Below are 20,113 nucleotides of genomic sequence, written 5' to 3'. Positions count from 1 at the left end.
TATTTAGATTAGTTGAACTTATTTCATTAAGTTTGGAAAAACAATGTTGAACTTCATGTTTTTTTTATGATACTTAAAATCATTGAGGATGATGATTCACAAGGGGAAGGATATTTTACATCCCACTTGTGCCCTAAATATTTTGATGATGTTTAAATACACTGATACTTGTTGTTTTATATTGTTGAATAGTGATTCACAATGCACATGTTAATGATTTGATTTTAGTCATTATGACATATGAGTTAATTTTTATCAATGTATGCAAATTACATGATTTTTGACTTAATGGATGTAGGAAAGTCATCATCCTCTAAGAAGGGAGGGAAATTATCATCAGGAATGAGAGATAATAGAAGAAGGATCTAATGCCATTTGGAACACTAACCTGTAAGTTTTAGACTTGTTGAGATGAGTAGGGTTTGGTACCTTCAGTTCAGTGTCTATCCAAGTAAACCCTAACGTCAGTCTAGAGGTTAGGGGTTTCATCCTTGTCATGGATTATGTTATTCATTTAAAGCAAAGTATAATATAAAACAATTGAACAAATGATTATGACCCTTTGTTTTAAATCTTAATGATTCTTTCGATAATATAAATACATACATGATTACATGTGAGTAGAAATATATATATATATATATATATATATATATATATATATATAAAATACTCGAGCATTACCCACACATAATCATATATGCATTAACTAAGTAACTACACCAAGATTTAAGTGGGCTTTGTTCCATGCAAAGTAAGTTCGATTTATATCAAACCATTCAACTTTGGATTAAATTTAAAAGGCAATGTAATAAGAGCCATCGGCTCATAGTTGATGAGAGTGATTTTATCGACACTCATGAAATTAAATCAAGCTTATAATCACCACCTTCCCACATTGATGGAACACAAATATAGTCATATGGTTTATAATTCGATGAAATGAAAATGATATTGCCTTCAAACAATTCGAAAATGCATATTATTGTTTCCATTTGTTCAATAAGAAGGAATTTGGAATCCGTAAGATATAATACATAGAAGATAATTATTTTAAAACCACCATTTTTCTTTTGAGGAATTTTTCGATAAGAATATCAATCTTCAAGAAGCTCCTAGCTACATTCTTCAGTACAAGAAACCTTAATAACCCAAAATTATCATTGTTGTAGCCAACTAGGAAAGAAGATGGACGTAGCTCTTCAACCAGGAAGAATAACTCTGCATTTCGTTCAGCGAAGAATGTCCCCAAGTTACGTACTTGGTTTGTGTTGTACGAAAGGATTTTTCATGTCAAGGCATTATGATTAAAAATAAAGATGTTTCCTTCCTTTAATTTGAAATGCTCTTCTTCTCTGATTAGATGGAAGTTAAATGAAATTGTCTGAAATATAGAAGTAATTTAAGGAATTACCCATTACGACTTAGATAGCAAGTTCCTATTAAACAAGAGATACACAATTATAAACCTAGAAACTTAAAAGAGTTCAAGGAGGTGCTTTAATTCACTGTTCTTTATTAAAAGAGATAAATGTCATGTGAAATTAGATAGAGAACTTTCAACATAAGCATCATTTACTAAGAGATCAATACAACTTAGAGGAGAAGCTAAAAATAGAGACAAACATCTCATTGAGAATTGGGAAACATATTAAACCTAAAATGTTTATCATTTGGAGGCTTCAACTCAATATATAAAATAAAACAACAATAAAAGATTAAACTGGTATGAAACTTAACCCAATATACCAATTATAGTAGCCAATTATTGGTTACATCTCATTGGCAAACGGTATTGGGATATATATATCACTACTACAAATTGTAATTTATCTTAGATGTTGTAACAAAAATTACCTTATCGGGTTGTAAGTGAATATGAAACACAAATATAAGGAAAATATAATTTAGTATAGTTTCAGATCAAGAGTTCATACCGATGAATGTGAGGGAGCAGGATGCTAACTCGTGACCACAAGTATGGATTCAATACTAATCAACCAAGTGACTTAATACATGAAATGTGATTCTGTATGGATGAATATTAATTTTGGGGTTGCCTTGTCTAGTATACCTCCTTAAGTTTAAACATATGAGTAAACCAAAAAGCTACAAGAGTCAATATGCAGCTAGCATAAGAGACAAACATGATGACTTCGAATTCTTTACTTGAAAAATCTAGCCAAGTAGGGCGTTGAACAATGACTACACGTGCATTGACGTGTTGCAAACTATAAATCCTTTGGCCAAGGTGACACTACAAACTGTAAGCATTAGTTGGTTCTTTTTGGTCCAAATATCGAACCTAGTCAAAGGTCATAATAGTTAGGAGTAGCCTATGGTGTGTGATCGACTAGGGATTGTGTAGGGTCAAACATTGATCTCAGATGGCATTAGATCCAACATCTATTACTTCCCTGCAAAGGATCGGGCCTTTCCAGTTGGAAATGGCATGGGGGAGTAGTAAGTCCGTACTTGGGCGAAAAAGCGCACTGATGATATTTTCCCTCTATCATCATTGTAAAGATAATCTAAAGTTCAAGATGAGATCCAAAAGCTATAAACATTAAACCTCTGTTAAGTTTTATTTATGTTTGTACTGTGTTATGTTTATGCAATCAATCTTATTTAATTTCCTTCTTTAGATTTAAAAAAAAGTTATCTAGATTTCCAAGTTCCAAATTATCAGTTTCAATAATGCAAATTTTTAGTTGCTAAGTTATATGCATGTTACAACCAACCTCCTGTACATCCACCAAGGTGGGCCGAAACTGACATTAACACTATTTGGCCCAAGTAGGGATTTGAACCTTGATTGCACCATTATCAATGCAACCACTTGACTGACACACCACAAGGTGATCCCCAAATACAATCCTAATCTTAATTTTATATAAAGATATATAATTATAATTGTAACAATCGTATAATTTTACAATAATAAACTTAATCCTGAATCTAATTCTAAAATATAATCATTTAAAAAATTATAAATAATTTTTTAATCATTTTTACCTTTAATCTTAATCTTAATAATTTTTATTTCCAATTAAAATTAATTGTTAAAATAAAACAAAAATGAAAATAAACATAAAATAAACACCTTAAAAAAATAAACATGTAGTAGGTACCACATATGAAAAAAGGCAAATAAAAAAACCAAAACATTATGGACAGACGACATTGGTACGGAGAAGCCAGACAACCTTGAGGTAATAACTTTGGGTTTTTTTTTTTTGATCGGTAATATGATTTATTTTATCATATTATGAAAATAAGTACATTGTCAACAAAGATTATCCTCGAATATCAAACCACCCCAACCCCCCTTCTAATTCCACCCAAACCACCTAACAAAAACCAGATGTCAATACCACTATCCAATAAACCCACAAAAACACCACCCCACATCCAAGTTATAGTTTTTCGATCTCAAAAAAGGTGCTCGATACGTCATTGCCATACAAAATTAACTAGCAAAGCTAAGTTTATACAATACCGTTGAAATAAACAGAGATGAAACTTGAAGTTTCCAACACAATTTTAAACAAATCTATAAACAAAGCAGATAAAAAATAGAGCTACTTGAGAGCTAATCGAGTTATTCTCATCCCACAACTGCATCGCTCGTCACTCCACCTGTTTTGCCACCTCCTTGGCTCAAGAGAATTTCCAGAGGCGTGTGCATTTCTGCCATCTCTACACTCCTGCGTCTGATCATTGAATGCGACCTCCTTCCACCACCTTCCTCAACCCCCGCCTTCACGCGGACTTGCCTAATAACCTCTTCTAATTTCATAATTTGCACATACAATTTCAAAGCCTCCCAGCCTCTGCTCGTCATCTCATGAAACTTGGCCTTCACCTCTTCTTGCCATCTGAGGAAGGGAATATGCATATGTCTGCCCCTAAGTTCTCGGTGTTGCTCTAAGATACCTTTAGACACATCAAACCCTTGACCCAACACCGCCCATTCCATTAAAGACTCCAAATTATCTAGATACTCACGCGATATTATAGCCTACATTACCCTTCGAACCTTCACACAAGAGGAGTCCAATTCAAGCCCCCACGCTAAGATGAGGGAATAGATGTTCGCCCTTGTCCAATACATGTGGCCTATAACAGCCAATTCTTCTCGCAACACCAACTACATAACCTTCAGAAACAATGGTTCCTTCGAACAAAACATGGTGATCAACCATCTCTCTAGAACCGGCCCCAAGAATGTCAACATCATTTTGGTGGTTTCCAATGTGAATTTGGCCTCCATTACACACACCAACCATAAAAACTACCTTCCTCTGTCAAAAACCACTTTCTTAGACCCATAAAAGATCCCACCAGCCGCATTGAATGAAAAATACTTTCCATTACTTCTATTAATGAGATTATCATAGCTTCCGCTTGCAGAGATAATCGACATTAATTGCAAATATCAGCCAAGTCAGCCTCGACACTCAAACAGAGTATAAACACACACATCTCCCATGCTTCATCTTGCTCAATTGTATCGTCCTATGCATGTCATTTAAACATGCCATTATGTTATGGAATCATCTCTACCCCACCATCTCATCACCCATTTGTCCAGTTTGTATGCCACATAGGATAAAAAATCCGCTAAAGCATTCCCACCCCTTCTAATTTGAGATATACGGAAATCTTGGTAATTGTTTAATTTTGATCGAATCAATGCTATGAATTTACTTAGCCTCCAATTCGGTGTTTCTCCTTTCATAATTCCATCCACCACTACCTTGGAATCTCCTTCCAAATGCACTTTTGGAGTCTTCATATTAACAGCCAATTCGACTGCTAATAAAGCAGCCTGCACCTCTACTTCATTGTTAGTCATGTCTTGAAGTCTTTTCGCACCCTTGAAAAGAATCAACTCGTCCAAATCATGAGCAATGCATCCAGCCCTGGAGATACCCGAGTTACCCCTAGAAGCCCCATCAAAGTTGATTTTAATCCACCCTTGCTCCAATTTAGACCACACTTCCTCCTCATGCCCATGCTCCTCACACAAAAGATGAACCCTAGAGAACCCATGAATGGGTTACTTTGGGGTATTAAATCTATTTAAATGTAAACATTAGAAATGTTTTAATTTTTAATTTTCTTCTTTTTTGATTGGGCAAAGAACAAATTTCCTTCAAAAGTTTTTTAAAACTTTGGTTAAAATATCACCTACCAATAGAAAAAAGAAAAAAGAATCAATTAAATAGTAAATGTGAAAAAAAATAGCTTCAAACTATAGCATATCCTAATATCTTGTTTAATGCCACAGTTTCCAAGCTTCTACTAATTGCAAAACAACTCACTGAAAAAATTAGTCTTTGTCGTTAAGGTAGGGACTAAAAAACAAAGATGCAAAATTAAAAAATTAAATTTGAAAACCTTATTAATGCCCCTACAAGAAAAACCTTCAAACAAAAAAGATCAGATTAAAGTGATTGAATTCACATGAAAAACAACAAATCTTTTAAGTTTAATAGAAGCAAATCCAATGAATGTTATAAAGATTTTGGAAAATGCCACATAAATTATACAACTAGCAATTGCACCCTAGTGTGCAATGGGTACGCCAAAGAGATGTAGAAGCTCAATTAGGAAACTGTGGCTCTATTTTTGGCATACGTGTGCACATCACATGAGGTCAATTGATAGATCATTTATCAAATGGTGTTGTTTAAGCAACAATGGTCTCAATGGAGAATTGATTTCTTGAAATCAACTATGCATCCACTTACAAAGATTCAAACATGATTGAAATAACACCTTTGAATTAGAAAAATGATTGGGCTCCATTACCAAGTAGGAGAGGGAGAGAGATACACAAAGAAAGAGAAGTAGAGATAGAAAGATAAAGATAGAGAGAGAAATATAATTGGACAGAGAAAGGGAGAGAGAGGTAGATATATAGAGATAGATAAGAGGATAAGGTGGGGAGGGAAAGATGGGGTGAGGTGAAGAGAGAGAGAGGGAGAGGCAAGTAGAAGGGGAGAGAGAAGAGTGGGAAGAGGGAGCTTGATATAGGTGGAGGAAGAGAGAGAAGGTGGGGAGAGAGAGAGAGAGAGAGAGAGAGAGAGCAAAGGAGTGGATAGAGAGGTATAGGGAGAGAGATAGGGAGTTAGAGAATAGAGGTAGATATATATAAAGTGTAGGAGGGAGAGATAGGAAGAGAGAGAGAAACGAGAAAGAGTGAGATGGAAAGGTGACAGAGACAAGTAATAGTAAAAATGGTGTAGGGAGAGGGGAGAGAGATAGAGAGGGAGAAAGATAAGGAGAGATATAGGGAGGAAGAATTAGGGAGTACATGTATGTGAGTGAGAAAGAGAGAGGGATATGGAGAGAAATATAGAGATATATATAAATAGATAGAAAGGAAGGGAGAGGGAGAGACAAAAAATAGAGAGAGGAGAGAGAAGTAGAGAGATATAGACAGAGAGAGTGATAGAGAGAGAGGGGGAGAGATGTAACCAAGGAAAGATAGAGGAGGTGAAAAATATTAATTTAGAGAGAAGGAGAGATGGAAGGAGAGAGGAAGAGAAAGAGAAACAGAGATAGAAAGAGGGAGACATTGAGAGAGGGAGGGTAGAAAGATAGCGAGGGAGAGATGGAAAGATAGCAATAATGAGATAGATAGAGAGGGAGAGATGGAAAGATAGCGGTAAAGAGATAAAGGAGATGAAGAGAGAAGAAATAGAGAGAGGGGAGATAGATAGAGAGATAGACATAGAGAGGGAGAAGTAGGGTTGTGTGTGTGTGTGTGTGAGAGAGAGAGAGAGAGAGGTGATTTTTCTTTATTGTCAATATTTTTACAAATGACAAAATTCTTTTTTTCACCTTTACAACTTTGTTTATATTCATCTATCAAAATGGATAGGCAACATGATTAACATCTATATCAAAGTAGAACATTGAGAAATTTTGTGTAAATTTACTTTTCAATATGTAAGAGGGTGATTTTAAATGTAGCTTCTTTTAAAAAAATTGTAAAGCATGATAACTAGTGTGATCTCTAAATGATTTATTTCTAATTGAACATTATATATTTTTTGTATTAGATATATTATATGTTTAATATTTATTTTCTTATATATAATTTTTTTTTTATCGGTAATGGGTCAAAGCCGAATCACTTTTGATTGGAGCTATGAACCAATGAGACCATATTTTTGAGGGGCCTCATCCTCATATTTGTTCGAAAATAACACCCTTATATCTCCTTGTGCCATCCTATCTTCCACGCCCATGCATCACCTTATCTCTCTATTGCTTGTGTGTGAGACACATGGGGCTCAAGTAGACTCAAATCCAAGATTATGTTTTAGAAATTATTAAAGATGAATATAATTAATATATTATACTTAATTTACATATAATACTAATTAGAGTTTTTTTAATCGATAAAGTATGTCTTTTATTAATATATATATATATATATATATATAATAGGGTTTACATTCAAAAAGTCTATCAAAATAGGCGACCACCTTCCACTACACTATTTTGCATACCTGCCATCCCAACACTATGACAAAATTGGCATCACATTAACATATTGAACCCCCAAAATAACTTCCATACACAAGATGAAGCCTCGAATATAATCCCACCATTGATATTAATATTTACAGACTAAGCTCGACCAAGCATAAACACGGATACAAAAATCTACCATAAACTTGAGTTACAAAATCAGGGCATCCAATGTCCAAAGAAACAAAGCTAATGGATACCTTGCAACCTTTGAATGTAAACAAAAATTAAATGAAAACAAACCCCCACCAAGCCACACTCGTAAAACTACATACCATAAGATTGCAAATTGGCTAGATCTCACTACTAGTAAAAATCACCACTCAAATTACAAGGAAAACAACTCATATTGTTGTGGAGGGGAAAAAGCGAGACCGGGTAACTAGGACCTAATCCCACTTTAGCCAACACTTGGGAATACGAAAGAGCCTAGGGAGATAGCTCACTTTGGCTACATCTTGTGAGAAAAAGAGAGCCAAGAATTATCTCTTAGGGTTTCTATTCCTCTTGTTGTATGTGATGATAAAAAATTAGGGTTTGATTGATCAACTAGACTAGGAGATGAACAATGAAGCATATATGAACTGAAATTGAACAAGATTGCAGATCTAAAACTAAGATACTGAAAGAAGAGAAGGGGGAGGAAACTGAATATGCACCTAATGCTGAAAAATGAGCCAAACTAACTAGGACAAGGGTGCCATGCCATTGTCTCTGAGAACTTGACAGAAAGTTGCAACTAAGAGGATGCAATTCTGAGACCCTGAGCCTGTACCTTGTCAAAAATCACTGAAAAGTGGAGTGACTAGGGTGCCATGCCCCTATCATGGACAGGACTAGGGTGCCATGCCCCTTTCCCAGACAAATTTGGGCAAATATGAGACTTCTGAGTGCCTGTGTCTTTTCCTAAGCTGAAAGTCCTTTGGGGTACCTGTTTCTGCACCTGCAACTGAAAAAAAAAAAAAAAGTGGGGGGGGGGGGAGGGGGGGGGGGTTTGGGTGGCTATAGGGATTTGCCTTGGTAAAAAACCTGTGTTGGTGATTTCCACCTCCACAAATAGCCAATTTTTATAGTAAAATAGTGTGTGCAAGACCCTAAAATGAAAGCAAACAATCTAGAGCAACCCTAAAGAGTAAACCCTAATTGCTTATAATTGACAAAGAAAATGCTCTAAATCAATTATGCAAATTGATCTAAAGCATGAATCTAAATATGTAAATTGATGTAATGAAGCTCATGCAAAGACATGAAAATAACATAAAACCATACCCAACCCCTAAGGGAGGGGTACAAGCCAATTGTCAGTTGGTGATCTCCTATTATTCTTCAATGTCTTCAAGGCTCCTAATGGATGATTAATGCTTGATTAAATGTTGTTAAATATTGTTGAATGTTGTTGAATTTTGTTGAAGACTCCACATAGGCTTCTCTTTCACTACATAGAAGGCTCCGTGTGCTCCAAAAACCTACTCTTAGATTCTTAGATCCATAGATAAATAGATCCTAGTTGCCTTCAAATGAAGAAAGAGAGCTCTTATGTATGAAACCCTAGATGTTAATTTTGACTTAATTTCATCTTTAGGCCAACCTAGGATTTCAATTTCCCGCTAATCTTTTGGGGTTAAGCATTATAATATCATAGAATTATGATCCCGAAATTTCAAGAAAAAAGTCGAGGACCAAGTGCACATGGTCCGACCAACTTTTCACCAAATTTTCAGGGTCATTAGATATGATGATATTAGAGAAATTTTGAGATGTTTTGATATTCGAAATCGGACCTTAAAGGTTGAAAAAGGACATAATTAGCATTTATGATTTAATGATTTATTGGAGGAATAAAATAAAAAGGGGCACACTTAGGGTAAAGGGCCCAATTTTATGATGTATGAAGTGATGAAATATGAATTTAGATTTAATTAAATTAATTAATTAAATGCTTAAAGAGAAATTACAATGTAATATGCAAACATACTAAGGCAGGTCTTAAACTAAGTGTGGAATTGTACCACCTTAGGAAGGGTGTACAATTTATGACACTACAACTATCGAAAAATCTGGAGGTTTCTAAAATAAATGAATGCCATCAAACTCCCCTCTTGTTGTGAAGTGTGCCACCTTTCAAACTGCCAATCCCCAAATCACTTGCTATGATGGCAAATTAAGACAATGATTTGATGATGTAAGGGTACTACCTTGAAAGCCCATCACATGAGATAAAGGATATTGAAGTACTGCAAATCTTGAAAAAAATTATCATCTTGCAATTAAATCTGCCAGGTCACTTCCTCATCTGAAACATCCCACCATTGGACCGAAAGGGGTTCCATATCACATGCCACATTGGAAAAATGATCGGCTTCTCCATTTCCCTCCCTCTTAATATAGGAAATTTTTAAATCTTCAAAAAAATTCAACTTTGAGCAAATAATGTGAATGAATTTATTTATAGGCCAACACTAGGTTGATTCCTTTGAGATGGCATTAATAACTATTTTAGAATCTCCTTCCAAATTCAACTTTGAGATATTTAGGACACGGGCTAATTCTACTACCAGAAGTGCCGCCTGAGCCTCCGCCCCATTATTTGTACCATCCTACAATCTTTGCGCACCTTTGATCAGAACTTTACCCTAATCATCTTGCGCCACACACCCCACACCCGAAACACCTGGATTACCTCTAGATGCTCCGTCGAAATTAATATTCACTCAACCTTTCTCTGGAGCTTTCCAAGAAACACCAGATTTAGGGGAACTACAAGGATTATAATCCCTCAAGAGCCCATCAACGGGCATACTAATTAGAGTATTAAATATATTATATGTTTAGTATTTTTAATTTATTATTTAAAAATATAATAAGTTTATTAGAAAAACATATTTAATTTATATTTATTCTTATATATTTTATAGAATTCTACATTATTCATAATATTTGAAGATTTGTACTATTTAAAAAATATATTGTAAATTATAAGAAACGTGATAATAAATATAGTTATAATATTATCCCTTTTTAAAAAAATAGTTATAATATTATTAAAATATTAATTTAATAATTTGCATAATATAAAATATAATATACATTATATAAATAAAATAGTAGAAATGATTATATTACATATAAATTAGTTCTACCATATAAATTTTTATTTTTATTTTTATTTTTATTAGTAAAAGGCCTAAACTAAAATATTATTGCATAATACAAAATTTTACAAAGCAAAATCAGTAGGTCGAGCATAGCTCCAGACGAGCTGCAACCTTGAGGTTCTATGTCTTATATTCATACTAACACTATATCCCTGCTACATATTATGATTTCTACCTAAATGTCTATTTTCTATATTTACAAAATAGTGGGTGGATAATGGCTATCAGCCTCAAAAACCCCAAATTTCATATCAACTTTCATTACATATCAACTAAATCGTAACCTTGTCAGTTAACATCAAAACTTATCTTTTCATAGTTGAATATGATAGAAATGTAGGGCTCATTCCTTGTTTCCATGACCCTGCTTTCGGTCTCGAGCCAACAAACTTTGGTCCATATAAATGCAGTCTCCATGTGGTGGCATGCTCCTCCTTGTTGCAAAAGCACCACTCAGTTTGATGTTCTTAGTAGTTGCTGACAATGGCTCATGTGAACTTTTAGCAACCACCTTCCTAGATGCTTGCATAGCCTCCCTTGGTTGCATACCTTCATCTAAGGCCTCCGCGGAAAATGGCACATACCCTTCTGCAACTAAGTAGTTTTGCCACCAGTCATCGTCCAAAGCCACCATTTCTATAGAAAAGCAATATGCCTACTATATAACAAATACATTAATTATATATTACATTATATTATTATAGGGTGAGGTTTAAGTACACTAGTAGCATGGGGTGAGATGTGAGGCTATTAACAAAAAACTTTTTAAAAAATGAAAACTATTTTAAAAAGACTATAGAACCACAATAAATAAAAAACTAGTATAAAAGAAAATATAATTGAAATTTTTAATGAAATATTATAAATGGTTTTCATATAAAAAATAAAAATAATTGATAAAGTAATTTTTATGCAATGTTTTTAATATTTATTATCTTATTATTGAAAAATGAAATCTCTTTAATGAAATATAAAATAAATAATGTGACAAAAACAAAAATCTTATTTAAAATTTATAATGATAATTATTTAAAACATATTTTTTAATAATTTATATTTTTATTTATTTAAATAAATAACTATTTATTTATTTTTTGGTCAGTAATATTTTGATTTTTATTATATTATGAAATAAAGGCACTACAAAAACATAAAGTCATTTAACAACCAACCACCCTAAACCACCCACTGAAACCCCCAAACCATCCAGCAGAACCAGTATCAGAAACAAAAACAAAAAACCACCATCCAACCACCCTTCGACCCAGCTTCCCACACCCGAGTAACAGTTATCGAGCACCAAAAAATCTCGTTACATCATTGCAATTATCAAAATTTTGTTGGCAAATAAAAAATAACAAACTAAAAGTATAATAGTTCTGAACTAATAACTAAACTATGCACATGTCAAACAAAAAATAGGGGTACCCGAGCCTTGTCTTGGTCATTGGTGAGCTTCCTCCTCCTCCTTCACTACCACTACATGTGAATCTCCACCCGTACCATCCATCGTCGCTTCACCATCACTTAGAATCATTGTCGAACATGCATTTCTCGCAGCGAAAGCCTCAGACATCCGCCTAGTTCACGGCCTCAACCTCCATCCATTCATCTCAGCATCCTCTACTTCCCCTCGTGTCTGTCGAATGATTTCTTCCAACTCCAGGATTTGGACATACAACTTCAATGCCTTCCATCCATGTGTCGTTGTCTCCCAGAACCGAGCCTTCACTTATTCTCTCCTCCTAAGGAAGGGGATGTTCCTACATCTATTTCTGAGTTCAACCCGCTCAACCAAAATTCCTTCTGATATATTGAAACCTCGCCCTGGCACTGCCCACTCAAGCAACGAATCCATGTTCAGATAATCCTCTGACACAATTGCCCACATAATTTTTCTAACTTCCTCACATGAGGTGCCCAATTCTAACCCCCACGCCATAATGAGTGAATAAACATCCACCCTTGAGTGGTATCTATGGCCGATAATTGCCACCTTCTCCAGCACCAACTGCACGACTTTCAGAAACAAGGGCTCCTTAGACTTAAACATAGTCTGCAATCTTCTCTCCGGGATCGGCCCCCAAAAAGCCAACATCAATTTGTTGGATTTGAGCATGAAGTTAGCCTCCATAACATCCGCTACCTGCAAAACCACCTTCCTCTGTCACAAAACACTCTCTCAACCTCCAACGATCATTAATCATCCACACTGGTTGGGCATTCATTCTCAAACTTTCCATAAATGCATCCCCCGCAACCACTGCAAAATTCATTGGCATTAATTACCAGCGTCAGAGAAATTCGCCTAGGCTCGCGTGCAAGGGGTGAGAAATTAATCTCGCTCGCTTTAACTGGGCGGCTGTACTAAAGAATATCTATCATTTAAATCATGCCAATGGAATATGTCATCATCCTTGTCCCACCACTTCATCATGTCTTTTTCCATCTCACATGCCACATTGGATAGAGCATTTGCTAACACATTGCCACCTCTTCTGATGTGAGTAATACAAAAATCTTGAAATTTCCGTAATTTCGACACAATCAAGGCTATGAGTTTATTTAATCTCCAGCTCAATGTTACCCCTTTCATCATTGCATTCACTATAACCTTTGAATCTCCTTCAAGATGAACCTTCGAGATCTTCATGTTAACTGCCAACTCCACTACTAATAAAGTGGTCTGCACTTTAGCCTTATTGTTAGTTACATCTTGTAGTCTCTTCGCACCCTTAAAAAGGATCATCCCACTGTCATCACGAGCAACACAACCCACACCTGAGATACCCGGATTTCCCCTAGAAGCCCCATCAAAATTTATTTTAATCCACCCTTGCTCCAACTTACACTACAATTCCTCCTCCTTTCTTTGTTCTTCATCTGAAGGATGAACCCTTGGAAACCCATGAACGGGTAATAAATAACTATTTATTAATTTATTTATCAAATTACATAATAACCAAGAAAATAACCATTTCAATAAAAAATAAATAGAAAAAATGTAAATCAAGAAAAATACAATTAATATAGCTCCATAATGATATATCTCAACTTGTTTTACATTAATTTTTCTATTTGATAAGTTTTATAAAAAATATAAATATAAATAATATTATAATATAAATATAATACTATTAATCTCGCCTATCTATAGGCCGAGACTAATGTTTTCATCTCACTCAATTAATTTTCTTTCAAAATTTTGTCAACAAATTTATTCTATGCTTTATCTTGATTTTTTATTAAAATATTTTTTCTCTCAATTTTTGTATTTTTTTGATTGGTTGATAGTTTTTTTGGGGGGTTTTAATTTTTTTCATTTTAAAAAAGACCAAGTGTGAGCAGGGAAAATATTGGGATGGTTTTCTAATGTTTTGTAAATTATGATATTGATATTTCTTTTATATTCATTCTTATGGGGTTTTTATTTTTTGTCTTAAAAAAAAGAAAGCACAATCAAATATGAGAAAAATAAATAAAATTAAATGGTTTTCAAATGTCTTATGGTAGGGATCTAAATATTTTTTACTATAGTTTTTTTTTCTAAACCTTAATGCAAATAAAACCCTTTTATAAGCATATTGAAGCTACCTTTCTTGGTGGTTTTGCTATATTTTCCAAAAAAATATTATTAATTATTAATTTTTAAAAAATTATAATAAAAAATTAATAATATTTGACTTTATTTATGATATCAAAAAAAATTATATAAACAAAATTATTATTTTTAAATCTTTTGTATATGTTTTTTCCATTTTTTAGCTTTTTTACTATGATTTTATTTGTAATTTTAATGTAAAAGTTAAAATGTAAATTGTATCAATTTTAATATGATTTATTTAATTTAATTTTTAATCTTTTATTTTTCAAATTTAATTTATTTAAGAATTTAACTATATTTATGTTCAATTCTATAATTAAAAAATTATTTGTTAATATTGAATATATCTTTCAATTAATGTTATTATTGTTTGTAATATCAATATTTTATATTCTTATAATTTTCAATATTTAGATTTAGATTAAGAAATATTATTTATTTAACTAATACAATAGTATAAAATAAAATAATATGATATAAAGGTGCCCGATTTTTTTTTTTTAAAATCTTGATATAATAATATTATATAATTAAATGTTATATATTTAATTTTTATATAAAATTATTATTCAATTATATTTATTTCACTTAAAAAATATATAATATAATTTATACTTACTATTATATGTAATATTTTAATATTATAATTAATTATATATTATATTATATACCATTTCCTATATATTCATCTCTTCCTCTTTATGTATATATATCTCTTCCTCTCCCCCTCTCTCCCTATCATAAACATAACATGTGTGTATTGGCAATGGATCCTTATTACTCTCCATCACTCTATATCACCATGTAGATCCATCTTTCCTTCTCCCTCTTCCTCTATATCTTACTATCTCTTTTGCTTTATACCTCCTCTCTATCTTCCTACCTCTTTATATATGTTTGTCTCCCTTTTTGTCTCACTCTATCTTCCTCCTACTCCCTCTATATGTAGACATGTATCCCTCCATGTGTTTATGTCTATCCCTTTTTGTCCATCTCCTATCCCTCTCACTATTCTTAGGCCTCTATATCTATATCTTATTGTATCTCTATCAAGCTATCTCTCCATACTTATTCTCTCTCTCTCTCTCTCTCTCTCTCTCTCTCTCTCTCTCTCTCTATATATATATATATATATATATATATATATGTATATATATATACATATGTATATATGTATATACATATGTACATATGTATATAGATATATACATATATACATATTTTTATATATATATACATACATACATATATACATATGTATACATATATACATATGTATATGTATATATGTATATATATGTATGTATACATGTGTGTGTGTATATATATATATATATATATATATATATATATGTATATGTATATGTATATGTATGTATATGTATATACATGTATGTATGTATGTATGTACACACACACACACACACATATATGTATGTATGTATGTATGTATGTATGTATGTATATGTATAAATACATACATACATACATAGAGATATAGATAAAAAAGATGGAGAGAGAGAGAGAGGGTAAGGAGATAGAGATAAAAAAGATGGAAAGAGAGAGGGATGAAATAGATAAATATGTAGAGGTAGAGAGGTAGGGATGTAGGGAGAGATAGAAAGACAAATATAGAGATAGGAAGTGATACATACATACATACATACATACATACATACATATATATATATATATATATATATATATATATATATATATATATATATATGTATGTATGTATGTATGTAAGTATGTATGTACACACACACACACACACACACACATATGTATGTATGTATGTATATCACTTCCTATCTCTATATTTGTCTTTCTATCTCTCCCTACATCCCTACCTCTCTACCTCTACATATTTATCTATTTCATCCCTCTCTCTTTCCATCTTTTTTATCTCTATCTCCTTACCCTCTATCTCTCTCCATCTTTTTTATCTATATCTCCTTACCCTCTCTCTCTCACTCTTCCCCACTCCATCTCTGAGCTTAATTATATTCTCAATTTATAGGTTTTATTTCACTCTTGATTGGATCTTTGTAAGTGCATGCATAGTTGATTTGAAGATATCATTTCTTCATTAAGACCTTTGTTGCACAAACAACATCACTTGCTAAGTGGCCTATCAATTGACCTCATTTAATACACAAGAGTATGCAAATTATAGACAAAAAAATCCCTAATTGACCTTTCACACCTCTTTGGCATACATATTGCACACCAAGGTGCAATTGCTAGTTTTAGGCTAAGGCCAGATTACTCCATCAACTATGTTTTTTCACTTCCATTGTTGAAATATTTATATGTTTGTTTCAACATCAAAACAAAAATCACGACAAACAAAAAGACAATTGGCTTGAGGTACTAGACAAGCCAAAAACCACATAACATCAATCACTAAGCTGCTTATGAAATCTAAACAACAAGCAATCATTTTATTTTTTTCACAAAAAATAATAACTCATTAGTTTTTAACAAATAAACAAGGACTCCAGCTATATCACAACTCTTGTTCGAAAAATAAAATCAATATTATATTAAATCCACAAATACTATAATCATAATATAATATTATATATAAATAAAATTAAACAACAAAAATATTTAAATATATAATTTTTTTTTAATTTTTTTTTTGCTTGGTAAAAGGCTGAAGCCATACTTTATTAAATAATAAACAAAATTACAGTCTCTGCTCAGTGTGAGCGCCGGTAGGAAAGAGCGGAGAGGAGAAAACCTTCGGCCTTGCCTGGGACCTTAAGTCCAGTCAATTACTGATACTAAAACTCCACATCATTTATTGCATTACATATTTTCCTTCACAATCCCTTCATTATAGGTAAAACAGGCCCATCACAGGTATTTTCTATAATCTTCCTTGTAAAATCTTGCCTCCTTTATCTTAGTTCACTACCTTCTAACTCACCCTGTCACCTACAAGACATATTCACAACACAACCCTATTGCAAACCACTTCATGAAGTGTTAGTGAAAAAAAGAAAGGACTACTTTTATATCAGCAAGCTTATAGTATACTTTCCACTACTGTTAATGCAACCTAGGCTTCTTTTATATTGAGTCAGCACAGGGATCCATACTGTTGACTATAATATGAAAGATTACCCAGGTTACAATAACATTTGTGAAAGGTATCCCTGCATATTACATAACCAAAATTTCCATCTATCATGTTAGCACCTTATTTGCTCCTTAACATTCTAATCACATAAGTCTCTTAATGTAAATGATTCAGTGAAAACTAAGCCAAATATGCTAGTGTTATGAAGATACTTCCTGCCTCTGCACCCTGAAGATAAATATATCCAAGTGACCATAATTCATACCTGGTTCGTCATATCTGAGATGCTAATATAAGAAAACTATCATTAGAGTAGATGCATTACTGAAAGATATGTCCTGATTATGACATACGCTACTTCAGTATATATATGTCCCAATCATCCCTTTTTATCACAATGCATTCATAATCAGGCACATGTATGAATTTTACTATCTATATATCCTTCTTACCTATGTATTAGAGTAATTATATCCGAATACAGAAAAAAACCTTGTTATGAAGATATCCTTATCCTTCATTATCATCTGTGGCTTCTGTGTTAGAGACTTGTGCCTCTGCAACCCCCATGTCGATGAGGTTTTCGGCTTGTAACGAGGTCCATCCTTCATCGATCATATAGTTTACCCACTGATGTCATGGAAATGGGGACAAGGCAACAACAAAGTTCAATGTTAATAAGTTAGTTTCAACCATAAAAACAAAACAAAGAACTAAAAACCATTCCAAACATATCAAGAGAGATTTCAAAAAGCATGAAAGAAGTTTAACAAAATAAAAGAAAGGAGAAGAGCCTCCCTAAGATGCTTCCATGATGCCTTTTGATGCTTCTCCCTTGTTTCTCTCCTCTCCAAGTCCCAAATGAGTGTAGCTCTCAGCTTTTAGCACTAGCCATGGATGCCATATGGAGATTCAAGATGGTTGAATATGATAAGCAAATACTATGCAAGAGTAGATAGTGATGCTATGAAAAAGCTCTATGCTAATGCCAGTATAACAACAATACTCTAAAATGCTTCTCCTTTTGCTTGAGGAGAAGGGTTCTATTTATAGAAGAAATAGGGAAATGAAGGGTTAAGATTGAATGGTTTAATCAAGGGCCAAGTTTGAAAGTTGGGGATCCATGTGCATAATTGGCACCAATAAAATGGTGACAAGTGTCAACATAGGATTGGGTTGAGAGAAGAGGTTGGAGGCATTAAAGGCCTGAGAAGACCTCATGGTTATCTAGAAGGTAAGGGTCAAGCCTAAATTAGGATTACCCACTGGATTAGGAGTTAATACAAGGATAAACCTTTGTGCAAATGATTAAGAGATAATCATGGTCAAAGCATTAAAGGCTTGATGAGACCCTTGGGTTGGGTAGAGGTTGAGTCAAAACAAATGTTTTAACCATGTGGGAGGGTTTGAGGTAACCATTAATGGTTATTGGAGACTTTGGGGATTAAGTGGTTGAAGGTTGAAAGCCTTCAATGGTTATCAAAGACTTTGAGCCATTTAGTGGTTGAAGGTTGGAAGCTTTCAAAGGTTATCCAAGACTTTTAGGCTTTGAGAAGTGACTCCATTTTGCTTAGGAATGTGACAATAATTAGGGGATGGATTAAGCTAATTAGGAAGGGGTTAGAAGAATCTAGAAGGGGATTAGATTTTGCAAGTGGATTTGGTGGGTGAGGGAAAATAGGATTTTATTAAAATAAAAATTCATTTATTTCAATAAATGTGTGCAAGTTGTATTTGGATAAATATTCAAATAAATATTAATTTATTTAAATGAGATAAAGGAAGATAAAGCATTAAAATGCTTGAAGACTTTGAGGGGAACCATTAAAGGCTTGAAGACTTTAAGGAAAACCATTAAAGTCTTAAGAAGACTATAGAAGGAAGCCATCAAGTTTGAATACTTTAAGGGAAACCATTAAAGGTTTCAAGTGGGTGAGGATAAATAGGATTTTAAATAAATAATTTATTTAAAATAGTTGTGCAACTTGCTTTTGTAGGAAAATACAAGTGGGTGGAGGATAAAGGTGATTTAAATAAATTATTTATTTAAAATAATTGTGCAACTTGCTTTTGTAGGAAAATACAAGTGGGTGGAGGATAAAGGTGATTTAAATAAATGATTTATTTATTTAAATGTGAGAGGTGGGATTTTGGGGGATTTAAATAAATATTAATTTATTTAAATGTGAGAGGTGGGATTTTGGGGGATTTAAATAAATATTTATTTATTTAAATGTGAGAGAAGATTTAATTAAACAAATATGATTTATTTATTTAATTAATGGTATGAATTTGGTTAAGTGAATTAAATCAAATAAATTGAATAATTTATTTAATTAATAGGAGAAGAGGGTTAAGATGAATTAATTAAATATTAATTTAATTAATTATTAATTGATGGTTAAATAATCAAATAAATACTAAGTATTCATTTAATTAAGTGGACAGATTTATGTGACTACATTTGCCCCTCTTTGAGACGGTGCAGTTTATCGCGTCGTTTCAAAGAAAGAAAAATAGGTGTGAAGAAATGCCCCATAAAATGTAAATTTAATGGGTGGTATGCCCCCTCGAGAGATGGGCTGAATTTATTTTTTTTTTGAAAAATCGGGCGATCTCTCGAAAAAGAATGAAAAGTGGAGGGGAGGTAGAATAGAAGAAATTAGAACTAATGATGAAAGAATGGGAGAAAATGGAGTGAATATGAAGAAACAA

This window comes from Cryptomeria japonica, chromosome 11 (genome assembly GCF_030272615.1).
Source record: "Cryptomeria japonica chromosome 11, Sugi_1.0, whole genome shotgun sequence".
NCBI lineage: Eukaryota > Viridiplantae > Streptophyta > Pinopsida > Cupressales > Cupressaceae > Cryptomeria > Cryptomeria japonica.
The sequence above is the reverse complement of the archived record's forward strand: the minus strand, read 5'-3'. Positions refer to the sequence as shown.